Raw genomic sequence first — 15,967 nt, 5'->3', positions numbered from 1 at the left:
GTAGTGTAGCAGTACAGCACATGGCTTACTTGAACAGGAATTCAGTTTGATTGCCTGGACCACAAGAACAGAAAACACAAAAAACAAAACAAAACAGCAACAAAAAAAGTTCAGAGAACAATGTTCAGTGCAAACGTCTGCCTGATCAGAAATCTGAATTCAAAGCCTTTTCCAGTACTTCTGCCTCCTGTCTTGTCCTCTATTATAGCAAATCTACTTATGACGGAAGATTAAATGACATTACCTGTTGACTGACCTCCAGAGTATCCTGCAAAAGAAATGAGAAGGTACACAGTTAAATACATAAAGGCCAGTCTATTCCTAAACACAATTTCCTCAGCCTCAGTTCTGCCATTCTGAGATTTCTCTAACAACACAACCCACACCAGCCAGGCAGAGATTGGAACACAAAATGGCAAAAGATAACCCAGGAAGCTTCTTCCACACAAATCCAGTGTAAGTGGTTCTTATTGTTTCAGGTTCTCAAACCTTCTCCCAGAAATGTTTATGGGCCATGAGTCTCAGCCACTAGCAATTTTTTTTTTTTTTTTTTTACCTTTTGGGTTCCTGAAGTAGATGAACAGCCCGATCCCAAGGAAGAGCAGACCCAGCACAAAGCCCCCGACTCCACTCAGCATCTTGCTCTGCGCAGATCCCGACTGTGCCCCTGAAAATAGAAGGCAGGGTGAATGATTTCTTTTTCAAATTCTTCTCACCCCATCAAGACCCTGAAAGTCACAGACTTGACAAAGGGGAAGAAGCCAACTTTAGAAGAACTAGGTTTTACCATTCCTTGATACAGGAATTAAAAGTCACACTAAGCAGCCACAATATTCACACAATGAACTTATTTAAATATGACAGACTTGGAATATCACCTTAAGTGTGTTGAGATTACAGAGCTCACAAGGGTAACAGCTAATGAAAGGCAGAGCTGAGACTGGACTTCCCTCACATTAGGAGGGACCATGCATTGCTGCTCTTCTCAGATTACAATGAACTAAGCAGCAGTAGCAGGAGAAACACAAGTCTACTCTGAGACAGAAGCTGGAGTCAGGGCAGAGTGGCTCAAGTGGCAGAGTGCCTGCCTCGCAAGCAAGAGGCCTTGAGTTCAATACAGTATCACAAAAACGAAAAACAGTATCTGATAGGTATGATTGTTCAGGGGCACAGGTGTTTATAGAAACAACACAGGGCCACCCCCAGTGACCTCTGCCAAGGAGAAAAAAATGAAATAAATTAAAACTCATTATAGTAACAGAAACCTGAAATTTTAGCATAAGGACAGAAACCTAGCACTTAGAGTAAGCCTGGTCTCATTTTTCCTGGTGTGTGAGGAACCTAAAGTCAGGGAGCTTCTCACTCACTCCACTCCACTGTGACAGGGATCTTCAGGCTTGGGTGCTCCACCTGGCAGGTGTAAACCTCTCCACTCTGAGGAACTGCTTCCAACATCACCAGGGTCTGGAAGGTCCAGTCTCCATTCTGGATCAGGCCTGTGGACACGACTCCGGCCTCCTCCTCCTCCTGAATATTCTGGAACCATCTGACTTCAATCTGGCCTGGGTAGAATCCACTCACGGAGCAGACAAGGAGGTTGTGCCGATTCAGGGGCTGGGTCTTTGTGGGGTACACAGTGACCTTAGGCTCAACTAGGGGAGAAAAGACAAAGAAAGCAAGTCAGGAAGGCAGAGTAATCCTGCTTGGTCAGCTGCCTCACTGCCTCTGTCCAACCCCAGCCTCAATTCCTTGCAGGCCTTAGGCAAAGGATTCCCTAGGAATTCAAGGAATTGAAAAATTTTTTTTTCAGCTTCAGCTCCCTACTGGAAATTCCATGCTGTCAGTGGAAACGGCCCAGCCAGACCTCTGAAGCCATGAGAAAATTATGTTCCACAAATCACTGGTTAACTGGGGTATACAATAAACTTATATATGCACATTTCTTGCCTTTTATTTCAGATTTTCTAAAAGTTATATCTCTGCTGTGGGCTAGGCACAATAGGATGAGAATTTCTTTCTCCCTAGTTTTGCCCAACACTGTAAATAAGTTCATTTTTCCATTTTTATGCCAATTTGTCTTAATTTTGGTATACATTTGAACCCAAGACAACCCTTACATGTAAGTGCTCCATTTGTTGCAGGTGTTTTGGACCCTAGAACCGAATTCCTGATTTACATAGATCAGGTTGGGCCACTTGCCCCAATATGCCCAATAAAGAGACAAGTAATGATAGATGTTAGAGAAAGGAAATTTAATTGACAGGGCATGGGAAGGCTACTGGAAGAGGTAGGCTATGCATTTCAACCCATCTTCCTCAAGCACACTTTTGCTTTGGGTTTAAATAGAAGAGGAAGAATTCAGGGCAGGGGGAGAGGTAGGCATAAATATCAAGCAGTCCAGTCACAGGTGTGTTCTGGTATTCTAAGAGGCTGACAGAAGGGATCATTGTCTCAGGATTGGTGAGGTGAGGCCTTGTTAATAAGAGCCATTGCTTCCTAGCAGGTTGTCTGTCCTGCAGAGGCTCTGCTATTCCTTTCCTTGGTGGTAGTTTTGGTTGTAAATATGTTATTGCATCAGTTCTGTCCCTTCTGAAATCCAAGGTGATTACAGGCAAGAGAAAGATTCAGAGAAAAAGAGACAAATGCAAAATGGAGACAAAGATACCAATCTTTTATGTTGCTTTTAGTTAATTACTGGGCTGTAGTAGGGAGTCAGTCCTTTTCAGCAAGAGCAGCTTTTGAGGGACACTCATGGCTGGTCATGGGGCCTAGCAGGAGCCAGTGTCATGAGTCCTGAGTTTAACCCCCACAGCAAGGACACATTAGGTTTGAGAAATGCAGAGGAAAGATTTTTTTACTATTAACCTTTTTATTATATTAATTGTACAAAGGGGTCTCATTGTGGTATTCCTATACATTCACATAATGACCTTGCCATATTCACCCCTCTATTACTCTTTCTTCCCCCTTTCCTTTTTTTTACGATTTTTAATGAGTTTCAGTATTCTGTTAATGACATGCAGCAGCTAGATATAAGCAATGGCCTCAAGAGAAAGAAAGGAAAAAAAAATCATTGTAATTAAATTTTCCAACTCCACAGGTGACCAGTCTCTGTTAGGATCAAGTAACCAGAGGCCAGGAAATGTCACAAGATGCTTTGAAGTCAGCCACTCACCTAAAGCTTAATCTATTCTTTACTCAAGAGTAATATAATTAAACATCAGCTAGGCCTAGGCCTTTACATAGGTAGTCTCTCTAATTTAACGAGACACAGACCCAGATCCAAGAACTGTACCCTAGGCATCTGATAGAGCAGGAATTGGAGTTTCACACAGAAATTCTCTACCAGATAGAGCAGATAACACAAGTTATCTAAAGCCCAGGCTCCAGAATGCATCCCAGAGCCAAATGGACCTGGAGCTAAGAGTTTCTCTGGAGGGAGCTTTTTTTCTCCCTTTCTTGTTAGAGCAAGCTTTCTCTTTCGCTCCTGGTTAATACTCAACCTAACTGAGGCTAACTGGGGGCAACAGAGATTCAGATAAGACACAGGATAGACAGACAGAAAGTGGGATCAGGTATGCTGGGTGCTTGGGTGGAGATGTGCAACCCTCATTGCTTCTTTTCTCTATCTTTATTCTTTAAGGCCTTACTCCTTGCAGTTCTTTAAAATCTTGCTTCTAAAGTCTTTTCTTAAAACTTCTTCCTTTAGACTCACTCTGTCCCATGTTTTCTTTTAGCTGTTCTTTAGCATAATCTCTCTTAAAGTCTTTTGCCCCCAGGCTTGCACTGTCCCATCTCTCTTTAGCTTTCTTAAAGCCTGGGTCCTCAGACTTGCAAAGCCTGCCTAAAAACTGTATATGTGTAACTCTTAAAATCTCAGTCCTTAGACTGGCACTGTCCCACCTCTCTTTGGCTTTTCTTTAGCTTAGCTTTTCTATAAGCCTATGTTGAAGTTCTCAATACAGACTTTCTATCAACCCCTTTTTAGCAGTTCTTTTCCCCTCAGCAATGTTTTTCCCTTCAGCAATTCTTTTCCCTTCCAAAACCTTCCCACACCAAAAAGCCCCAGAGGAAAAAGAAAAAGCCACAAGCAAAAGCCTCAAGCAAAAGCCCCCATCCTCCTTCAGGGGGTCTTTTATACCCAATGGCAAACATGGTGGAACAGTGGTTCCCAGGGAGGGGCATGACATCGCAACAGGAGAAACCTGTATTACTGTTTCTCTGAACATAAACAACTTAGGAGAAGCAGCTGTTCTGCTGACAGGGGCTGTGCCAATCTTGGCCTAAAAAGTAGAGCTGCATCTCACCTTGCTTATGTCTAGTTCTCATAGGCTTCTCATAATCCTCTCTCCACATTTCTCAATAAATATCCAACTCCAAAAACTGACATCTTTTTCATTCTAGAGATGGCCCTCTTTCAGTGTATTGAAAGTGTATTCCTTTTCTAATAAACTTTACTATTCTTTTAACTATACTTTTGTATCATGCTTGAATTCATCTCTTGCTGTACTGAGATATTTACCATCACTAAACTTTCTGGTAACACCAAAATTCTAGAACAAAGGGAAGCACTTATCCTCAGGAAAATTTAAACCTGGAAGATTTATATCCTTTCATCAGCTGTATCCATTACAGAGACTTGGTCTGTGGGAATCCCAAATTTATTGGCTCAAAAACATAAGATACAATTAAATGAGGGTAGACACAGCAACCAATTAACTTGCCAACTGGTCCAAAAGAAAATGCTTTGCAGAAATGAGGAGGTAGCTATCATAGGTAGTAGACAGACGTGAGCAGTGACAACTTGAGGAAGAAAATCATTATAATTAAACATTTCAACTCCAAGGGTGACCAGTTTCTGTTAAGATCAAACTAACCTACCAAGGTCATGGAATATCATGAATGTTTGTAAGTCTGTCACCCACTTAAAGCTCAATCCTTTCTTTACTGAAGTATAATCCACATCCTAAACATCAGCTGGGCCTGAGGCTGGGAATTTCATGCAGGCAATCTCTTTAATTTAACAAGATAAAGACCCAGTTCCAAGAGTTGAACCCTAGACTTCAGATAAACAGGGAGCTGATAACTTCACACAGGTAATCTCTTTAATAAGACAAAGACCTAGGACCATAAGCTGAATCCTAGGGATCAAATGGACCTAGGGTTGAAAATTCCCCAATAAATATTTGTTGGGGATAAAGTAGTGGTCCATTTGCAAGGCAAAACAGTTAACCCTAAATGGAAAATTACTGATAACTTGCTTACATAGCCACTTGTGGACTTAACAAAACTCATGCAATTGGGTAGTCATGAACAGTATTTTGGGGAGGGCCAACTGACAAGAGAGGGGTAAACTGGGAGGATACACCATGATGAAATGAGGAAATAGGTAAAAACTACGTACCTGACAGAAAGCACATATCACAGGGAGGACTTCCCTCAACAAAGAAACAAAGGAAGATGGAGACAAATACAGTCCACTTCTAAAATTTGACACATCCCAAGAGAGCCATATTGAGGCAGGCTAAAACTAGGGAATGTTCAGGACTCATAGAAAAATATTACATCTTAGATTAACCATACTTTGCCTCAGGAACTGCCCTCACCTGGCCAAGAACCGCCCATCCCCATCCCCACTCATTGATTATTGGATGTGAATCACCTGGTTCTCCTATTCCCATAGGTTATCTAAGGTAATAAAAGCACCTGAAGAGCAGAAGCACACTCTCTCGGCCTCCAGATTCCACCTGGGCCCTACCATGCTCCTCTTTATTTCCCTTTCCTAACTTTTAATAAACTCCATTTACATCCATGTTTTCTGCCACGGATTCTTCTCATGGGAAAAAAAGAATTTGGAAGTCTTCTGATCACAGACTGCACCAGCACTGTTAACACTTTTCATGAAACCAACCAGGAGTTAAAAGCAAGATGCTATGCTTACTTATTTGTTTTGTACTAACCCAACCCTCCCTGTTTTCTGGCCCTGTGCCCCTTCCACACCAAGACTTGCTCCAAGGCCTCCAGTGATGTACCATGTTAACCATTGGTACTCCTCCCCTGATGTGTGGGCCTCTCCCAGTGTATCACCATCTCACCCACAGCATGCTGCTGGGAGATGCTGGGATGCACTGCATTAGCCCAGGGCCATGTAGCACAAGGCATGTGGGAACTATGCACCCCCAAAACCACTGTGGCTGCATCCCGGTAGACACACAGCCAGGGGTGCGGTACTACAGGGGTGGTCAGTAACACAAGGTGCAAGTTTGCCATCTGGTCCAGGTGAAGAGGGTGTTCAGGACAGCCTGTGAGAACTTAGGCACCAGCCATGATAGCTGCTACCTCAGGCAGGACCCCTCTTTCCTGTGGCTGCCATGCATCTGCACCCTTCTTTCTTACCCTCTGCCCTCCCTCATCCCTCTCCTACCTTGTGCCATGCATGCACACACACCCGTGCTCCAGGTCTCTGAGCCTGGCAGGCTAAAGGCTCACTCTGCCAAAAATATGTTGTGTGGAGAGTGCTTGCCAGGGTTTCTAAACCCTGGGCCCAGACAACCATGCGGCTTAGGAGGCATTCTAGCCATGGTTGGCCTTAGCCATGGCAGCCATCTTCTCCGCAACACAGGCTGGTTCCTGTCTGCCAATGCCCCGACATAACTTCTCCCATGCTGTGGGCATTTCACTGATGAGTTAGAGGCATGCCCCGCCTGACCTGCCCCAGGCCTTAAACTGCCTTCAGAGGTGCTACCAGAAAGATGGCCTTGGATTTTTGCCTCGGTTCTTGCCTCTGGCAGGAGAAGTTTCAGTAACAGTGACCATAAAGTTTGTTGGGAGGGGAATATGCTTTCAACAGACTGAAAGCAGGTTGTCTGTAAAGTGAAAGCAACGGGGTCAGGTTTTAAGGTTAAAATATTTACTAAGAAACTCTTAGCTTTGGATCCTTTTGGCCCCTGGGATGATTTTCTGAGTTTGGATCATTGTCCTGTTAAGACAGACATTGAATAATCTACTTGTTCCTGCTCTAACTGACAAAGAATTTCTATGAGATTCCTAGCCTTTGCTCTTTCTACCTCTTGGGTTTGGGTCTTTGTTTTGTAGTATTGTTGAGAGTGAATTAGGCTTTAGAATACTGGCAACATTAGAACTTCCTGTGATGGCTCCTGGGCTATGGCTACCTGATCCTGAAAAGAGATTAATAAAGTCAAAAAGTTAAATTAAAATGATTTCTTCCTGTCTTCCTCTCATGGGTACTGCTTATGCTTATCTTCTACCTATTTGAGGGACCAGGGAGGCACACCTGTGCCTCCCAAGTAACTGGCCCAGTCAACAGTGGTAGCAGCAGCAGCAGAAGCTCCCATGTGCCCACACCAAGAGCCTAAAAATGGAGACACACAGCCTACCAGGCTGGAGGGAGTGGCTCAGACAACACATGCCCCAGGTCCACCTGAAAGGGGCTGGCTCCCTCACTGATGGGATTAATGAGATTATTTGCCAGATACTAAAGATAGTTTCTACATCTCCTTTCTTTTGGGAAGCTAACAAGGACTTGTCTGCCTAGGAAATGTGAGGCTGTGAGTTCAAATCCCACCTTAGTTTGCTTCTATTATTTGGTCTATTCATTAGGATGACTAACTTATATGGACACCTGTCTCTCAGGGGGAGATGTCTTTTATTGCTATAACAGATTGCTATTTTGAGCATGTATGTTGCATGTAACATGTCTTTATATTCCATTTGAAAGCCCCTTTGGAGAGACCATGTGGTCACAGGAAAGGCTGCAACTCTGATGAAGCCACCACATGTTCAGTGCCATCTTGCCACTCCTAGAGATAGGACACTCATTGGTGGCACCATCTTACCACCTTCTAGGAAAATTACAACTAACTTGTAGTTACATTAATATGATTTTACTACATTAATCTGTTACGGATTGGACAAAGAATAGAGTATTTGTGTTAAAGATCTGTTAGGAATCTAGCTAACTAATCTACTAAAAATAATAACAAAAATTGATTTGTTTAACAGTGCACTCTGAATTACTGTGATTGTTTTGTGTGCCACTGTGTGCTTTCTGTGTATGTCTTAGTCTGTCTGCTACCTGTGAACCCATGACCACTAAATTTTTGAACTCGTGTATGTGTGCTTATATTTGATTTTTTTTTTTTGGCATGCCTAGGTCAAAACATCTCTGTGTATATATTTAGATGACTTTAGGGTGGTTCTTAAGCTACTTTTATAAAGTTAATACACACAAGTGTCTCAAAAGTTATCTGAAATTCTAATCTCAACCAGGGCTAACTATCCTCTGCCTTAGGGCCAAAGAAAATTTATGGATAATAATCTCAATCTGTTTCATTCTATCTTGAGTATAATTTACATTTAACTCTTTTGTAATTAGGTTTATTGACCCGTGTGTTCTTGTAGATTGCTATTATTAAAAAGATGGTTTAATTTAATTTTCTTCCTAAGTCTTTTAAGGTATAAGGCTACAAAGAGTTTTATTAAAAACTGTGTTATCTAAACTTAGGTTTTTATAAAGGTTGTTTCAAGATACAAGCTAAGATCTTAAAGCTTATAAGTTTATATATGTGTGATTGGGTTGGCTATAGTTTAAAGTTTGTCTAGAAGGTTTTCTGGGGTCAAAATTTAGGGTACTAATGTGTGTTTACAAATGGGTTTCTATTTTATCAAAATAAGGGTCAGAAATTTTACCAAAACCAAACAAAAGTTCATCCTCCAGATGGGATGATAGTACCTTAAGTTTTTAGGAGTCTACTAAAAGGTGATTAATCCTAGAATACTAAATTATGTGTGTCATTAACTCTTGTACACACATGTTGCTAGCTCTTCCTTCACAATCAAAATCCTGATCTTTCTGCCCACATCTTCTCACTGTAGCAACCATAGGACACAGGTTAGGGAAAACTGACCATGGGCTGTGGGTTTGTATCAGTCAAGCTGACCTTGGTACAATTTGAATTCTGTGCTCATTACAGAAGTTCATATTAAAATGTCTCCCTTTTAACACTCAACAGATTGTCCTCCTTTATATTGTTATCTTTTCATTTTACATGTTGCTTTTGGCATCAGCCTCTTTTCTCGGTGTATAATAGTTCTGATGTTTTAATAGTTGGGTTGGCTTTCAGGAAGCATCCTGCCTAAGTTACTCTCTTGTCAGACACAAATCCCTAAGGTATTTTTCTGGTAATACTGTGGAAATGAAGTAAAAATTCTTTTAAATTGTTCTAATACTGTTGGTGCCTTCTACGTGTATCTAAATGTCATAAAATTTTTTGTAGAGTTAAAAGTGTATACATATGAAAACCTATAGTACTTTCATCTAAGGTACAGTCTATCTAATAAGGTCTTTGACATTTCTGCTCTTTGTGACAAATGCTACAAGTTCTGCCATTTAGGCCTGACATCTGTTTAACCTCTAATTGGACTAGCACCTGCCAGGATCAGCATCCCATTTAGGAACTCTCAAGCAGGGGGGTAAGAGACTAGTCCTTTGGAACCACAGGAGGTTGGGGTATCCTGCTTCTTGATTCACACAAACGTCTGCTGAGAGCCTTTAAGGCAAGCCAGGTCTATAGGACCTGCAACTGAGACTTCCAGTAGATAAGAAGTATGCCTTGAAGATCTTGGAACCAATATCATTCTCTCCCATAGGGCAGTCTTCCTCCTTCCCTTTTCCTTTCTTTCTCCACCAGCCAACATTCAGGAGCCCTCATGCAGGGATGGAGAAACTGATTCTCCCCTCCTCTTTCCCTCTCTCTCTTTCTACCAGCCAGCATAGGGGAAGCCAGTATATTCACTTGGCTGTATCCTTAAGTACTGGGAATGCTTTGATCCTGCTGACCAAATGTAAAATAACAACTTCTCTACATATCCCATTTGAAATTATTTACCATTCTTTGCCTCCTGACTAATTATTGACACTGCCTTCCCCTGACCATTGGAAAATTTAGGGTTTTCAATTGTCAGTACTGTCAATACAGTACTGACAACACAGTACTGACAACCACTAACTTGTTTCTTTACCTAGCCAAAATTCTAGGTTTAAACTGTGATGCTGCTACTGGGTCCTTTATATGATAGGTGTCTTTGTGTTCTTCAAGTATATAAGCCTTCTAAAATAGAATTATAAAAAAAACTTGTACCAAGTTGGTGCCTTAACTCCTTTTACAAGTTTCTGCGTATGTTCCCAATTGTAATAACAGAGGTGTAGTAGAACTATACTATTATATTAATTGCTAAACTATTAACCAGGGTTACTTTAAGTTTAGTCATTACAGTTCTAATCCTACTGGGAAATTTACAGACCAGCCCATGGAAAATGACTCTGACAAGTGTTTATTTGTCAATCAGGACAAACATTCTTAAGTATTGGGGTCATTTTGTATTTTCCTTGTAAAGTTTTATAACAATTGTTTGTTGGCACTTTATAGCAAGTGAAGGGTATGGGTACATCCCCTGTGGGACAAACAATTAGATTAAGTAAGCCTAGTCTAAGAGCCAATTTTAAATAAGTCTCTTTGTTGCTTAATTTGGCCAGAAAAGTTCGCACTTCTGATCCATTCAATGTGTTATTTCCCCTTCTCTGTGGAACAAATCTGACTTTCTGGAAGAAGCAATGACTTTTCAGGAGAAGCTACTACTGGCTCCAGTGAGCAAAACTGCCAAATTGGTAAAATCTTCAGACAAGTATTCAGAGAAACAGTTTAAGAGGATGCGGCCCCAACTTCTTAGAGGAACAAGTGTGGTCAGCCAACCGAGACAGTTCAAAGGACTACACAAAGGAGGGGACTTCTCCAGATCCAGATGGAGTCAATTACGCAAACCTCTAAAAGTAATGAAAACCAAGAGGTTTTTAAAGAGGTTCTTATGCATGTGCTCTAATATTTAAGCCTTCCAAGCTTCTGATAAAAGCCAACCTCATGTCTTTGGCTAAGGTCTTCTGTTTAAGCAAAGGCAATAGAAATCAATGGTGTCTAACTTCTGTCTAGGGACACTGTGATTCTTCATTCTATGCAGAACTGATTCATTGATGTTTACCCTCTAATTGGACTGGCATCTGCCTCCTGGCACCTGGCCTCTAACATAGATATTACTCCAAACAGTCCTTAACTGTCTGCTACAGTGGCAGTCCAAAGACAGGGCCATCTAAGAGTTAAAAATAGCCACAGGTATAAACACCTATAGGCAAAGTAACCATAAGACCCTTTATCAGTTTTCAAAATGAAAAGTTAGATTGTTTATCCTTCTTCTTCTGATTCTCCCATCAACATTAATGTTCAGGTCATGCCTTCTAAACCAGGTTTATCTCTTCCAGCATAAAAGCCTTTAGGACCCAAATCATGAGGCAACAGGACTATTGGTTTTTACTGATGCACGAGATCTCCATGAGGAAACTTGACTGCACTGGACAATAATTCAGACACCTTGTGTCCAAATGAGCCCCTAAGGAAAGAAATAGGAGAGACAATTTCCCCTTGTAGGTAGGGTCTACTGTCCCTTGTCAACTCAAAGCAGATGCTGAAGGTAGACCATCCCATTTCAACAGCTCCTAAAAAAGTTTTTTGGAATATTGTTTTTCAGGGGGAATTTAAGGTAGGCTAAAATTAGGGAAAGTTTGGGACTCATAGAAGAATATTACATCTTACACTAACCATTCTTTAGCTCAGGAGCTGCCTTCACTTGGCCAGGAACCACCCCTGTCCCTCCCCACTCATTAATTGTTGTATGTGAATCACCTGGTCCTCCCCTTCCCATAGGTTATCTAATGTATTAAAGCACCTGAAGAGCAGAAGCACGCTCTCTTGGCCTCCAAGAGAGTGTGATTGTATTTCCCTTTCCTAACTTTTAATAAACTCCATTTACACCCACATGTCCTGTGATGAAGTCTTCCCATGAGACACAAAGAATATGGAAGTCTTCTGATCACAAACTGTACCAATGCTTTAACAACTTGTTAAAATAACCCAATAGGTAATAATTAAACTTAGACAACATGCCAGAAGATTGTATACCCTGTAGTACTCAGTCAGTGAGGAACCTGGGGAAGGGAACTGCATACTAGGGGATAAAATGCTTATTGTCATCATTTTGGGTGCGTCTGCATACCAGACACCCTATCTTGCAAGATATCTTTAAAGTCTTGCTTTCACTGTGCTTTCTGTTTTTGAGTCCATTCTTTGAGTTTGGACAAGTGAGCATATTTCTCACAATTTTCTAGCCCCACAAGCTGATACTATTGTTCTCACTCTAGAGGTGGACCTGAGGCAGGCTAGAAATAGAAAAAGATTGGCACTCTTAAATATATATGACTTAACAGATTGTATAGCAGAGTGAAATTTTCTCTCTCTCTCTCTTTCGCTCTCTGAACCTCTTTCAATTGAAAAAAAAATTAACAGCCATAGGGCTCCTTTTCAATTGCAAATATGTGCAGAATGATCCATCACTCTAGCCCAGGAATCACACAAACCCCTCCCCACTCATTAGTTATTGGTGACCGGAAACTGCCCAAATCCTTCCCCTCCCACAGGTTATAGGTTTTAAAATGCCTTGAAACAGACAGCTTGCCCCTCTTCCTGCTTCCTTCCCACCTGGCCCACATAGCCAGATGGGGCCTCACCTCACCATTGCCTTTTATAATATCTCTCCTTTACCTTTAATAAACTCTGTTATCCCCCGACACACACAAACACACATGCATACCTTAGTACATCCTCCTGGATGCTTCCATGCCGGATACTAAGAATTTGGAAATCTTCTGATCTGAGACTGCAGGAACCTTCAAAAGACCTGCTTTCAGTTTAATGAAAGTATACTCCACTCCTAATAAACTTTGCTACCACTTTCACCATATGTTCCTATCTTGCCTGCATTTTTCTCCTGCAGGATGCAAGGACCAATGTAGATACGAGGGCTAAACTTTCCAATCACGCCCATAGAATCACAACTATAGGCCCCTAGACTTATAAATGTACCTTACACAAAGGACTTGGTGTACTTCTCCTGTATCCTGATCACCCATCCATAGTGCTATGCTCTGTTTTCCTGCTTTTCTGCTCTGTTAAATAAAATGTCTATACACTTCTCATCTAGTTAGACTTGTCCTTAAATTTTTCATGTGATGACGTTACAAACTTGTTTGGCATGGGTGCCACGAATACAACACCCCAAGTCGTAAGGTTGGCAACCAAAAATGAGGTTATGCTCTTTTGGAACCTCCTGGGATTTGAACAAGTTCTGGCTGTGGTGACCTGAGATGAGAATACTAAGAGAAAATGCTAAGGGAATTAACTGCATCTGTACTAAACACATATAGATTTTTTCTCTTGTCATTATTTCCTAAACAAGACAGTATAACAACTATTAGCAATTACACTTTCTTAGTTGTTATTCTAACTGGGCCCCTTAATATTGCAAATTTAAAGAAATCTTAAAATTGTATTTGTTCTTCCTTTGGTTTTACAATTCCAGCTTCCTGCAGGAAATCTTTACCTGCCTGGAGCAGAAACTTCTCATCCCCAGTTCTGCAACATAGACACTTTCAACAAATCTCACAAAACCAGAATCACAACAACCCTTTCTGCTGGACCCAAGGCCACAGCCTGGGGAAATTTGCACATGTGCATTTATTTCCTAGCTTTTGTTCTACTCTCCTATAAATTGTGACACCTCTGTGGGTTTGAGGAAGGACACATTGCCTGCATTCCTGGACTGGCCAAGCTATGAATGAGTAGATTTATTTCTCCTTTTCATCCTCTCCCTCTTACTCCAGGTATGAGTGGGTTGTAGAATCCAGTGAGTTAGTACCCAAAATTCAGGCATTTGTCCTAGGCTGGATAACATGACGAGTAACCTACAGATGACTTTAGGTATTCAGGCTAAATGAAAATATGAGACCATTTTACATAAACGACCTGAACGTCTGGAGATTTAGGGATCCACTGGGGTCCAGGAGCAAATTCACCTCCTTCACACACTAAGAGACTACTGTGCTCACAAGTTCTGTAAAAAAGATCTAGCAAAGGGAACGTGAGGTAAATTGTGTTACAATTATATACAAAGAAATAATATGCAACTACTTAAATACTATTAGCATAAAATGGTAACATTAGAATGGTAAAAAAAACAAAATTATAAATTTATAAACAAAATTATTAATTAAAGGCCAGAATACCATCATTTCAACTGTGTAAAGTATACTAATAGCAAACAAACAAAATAAGTAGAAATTTACACCTGAAAAAGCCTAAGAGTTGGGCACTGGTAATCATAGCTATTTGGGAGGCTGAGATAAGGAGGACTGAGGTTTGAGGCCAGACCAGGCAAATAGTTTCCAAGACCCCATCTCCAAAATAACAAGAGTGAAATGGAATGGAGGTGTGGCTCAAGTGGGAGAGTACCTGCTTTGCAATTAGGAAGCCCTGAGTTCAAATCCCAAATAATATCCAAAAAAATCTCACCAAAAATAATAAACCTAAGAAATGTCAGAGGTACCTCACAGGTCACAAGCCTACCCACCCACCCTAAGACTCACACATGCAAATTGGTCTGATATGTCATTCTCTTATTACTTATGCAAACAACACAGCACAGTTTTATTTCAGAGGTGATTTCAGGATTAAGAAGAGGGTATGCCAAGGACCGAGTGTGATGACCTTCCCCACGCTGACCCTAGCCATATACTGCCCTCATCTCTACTCCCCCAAACCAACTTTCAGTCTAATCACAGACAATTGTCATTCACCCTCACTGTACACAAAAGTCACCAAGGGCCCTTGATGTCACTTCTTGCCACACTAATCCCTCCTCTCCCAGGTCCTCCCTTACTCACACACTCCAGAACTCTCCTCTGGGTCACTGAAACCTCAAGGACACACACCATCAAACACACAAGTGCACACATGCACACACACACACACACACATAGGCTCTCTCCTGTCACCATTACACACTGACAAAAATCCCACACTATCTCAGGACACACACTCATAGTGCCTTCCTGATGTCAGCTCTCTCATAATTCTACATCCTCATCCTGGACCTAGTCTCTCTCTCTCTCTCTCTCTCTCTCTCTCTCTCTCTGTCACACACACACACACACACACACACACACACACACACACAGATTCCCTGCCTGCCCAGCCCAGCACTCACCTCTCCTCTGCACAGTGAATCTCTCCATAGCTTCATAGTTGTGTCTGCAGCCCGTGCGTCCTCCAGGATGTCCTTCTGGCTGTTCCAGGATTCAGCCTCAGGCCGCCCCAGCTCAGTCATTGCAATGAACTCCCCCACATCACTGTCATAGTGCACAAGCTCCTCCTGGTTATAGATGTATCTGTCCACAAGTCGCACCCGCTCCGTCCCGTTGGAGAAGTAACATTCATGTTTAACTTGCTGCAAGAAATGTGCTGTGGGAACAGGAACGGTTACTGGCTCTAATCTTGCTTATCTTTGAGGACAGGGTGCTTGAAGGATCAAATTCCTCCTCAGGAGCCCAAACCCACTGGACCTAAGTTAGCTGCCAGAGTGACCCAAACATCCTTTACCTGCACCTGATAGCATCTGCACGCATTACACACAAGGCACTGCATGACAGGTGACAACTGCCAGTACAAATCATAACAATGGCCATGAAGGACCCATAAAAGGAGAGAAAAGGAGTGGTGCTCAAATCCCAGGAAAGCTCCCCTATTCCCAGAAAAAGCAGAACACTCCTCCCTTTGTTAGCCTACTTCATTTGTTTTATCCAATACCTGTAATTCCCACTCCCCAAAGGGTGTTGAAGGGGGAACTGCCTACTTCTTCTACTCTTGGTTATAATAACACTTACTTTTACTATTGGTTCCAAAATTTCAAAGAGGAAAAATACCCAGTTTGGGGTAAAAAATTTGTAACAGAGCGATCCTGTCACAGACCAACCAAAAGAGACCAACAGAGATACCCCTTATCTGGT

At 41.8% G+C, this 15,967-nt stretch overlaps 1 pseudogene; it reads right to left on the bottom strand.

Moving 5' to 3' along the window:
* LOC109674702 (HLA class II histocompatibility antigen, DRB1 beta chain-like) overlaps positions 1–15,967 on the bottom strand; it is a 60,363-nt pseudogene that overhangs the window by 31,946 nt on the left and 12,450 nt on the right.

Source organism: Castor canadensis, chromosome 8 (assembly GCF_047511655.1).
Source record: "Castor canadensis chromosome 8, mCasCan1.hap1v2, whole genome shotgun sequence".
Classification (NCBI taxonomy): Eukaryota; Metazoa; Chordata; class Mammalia; order Rodentia; family Castoridae; genus Castor; species Castor canadensis.
The sequence above is the reverse complement of the archived record's forward strand: the minus strand, read 5'-3'. Positions and strand labels throughout refer to the sequence as shown.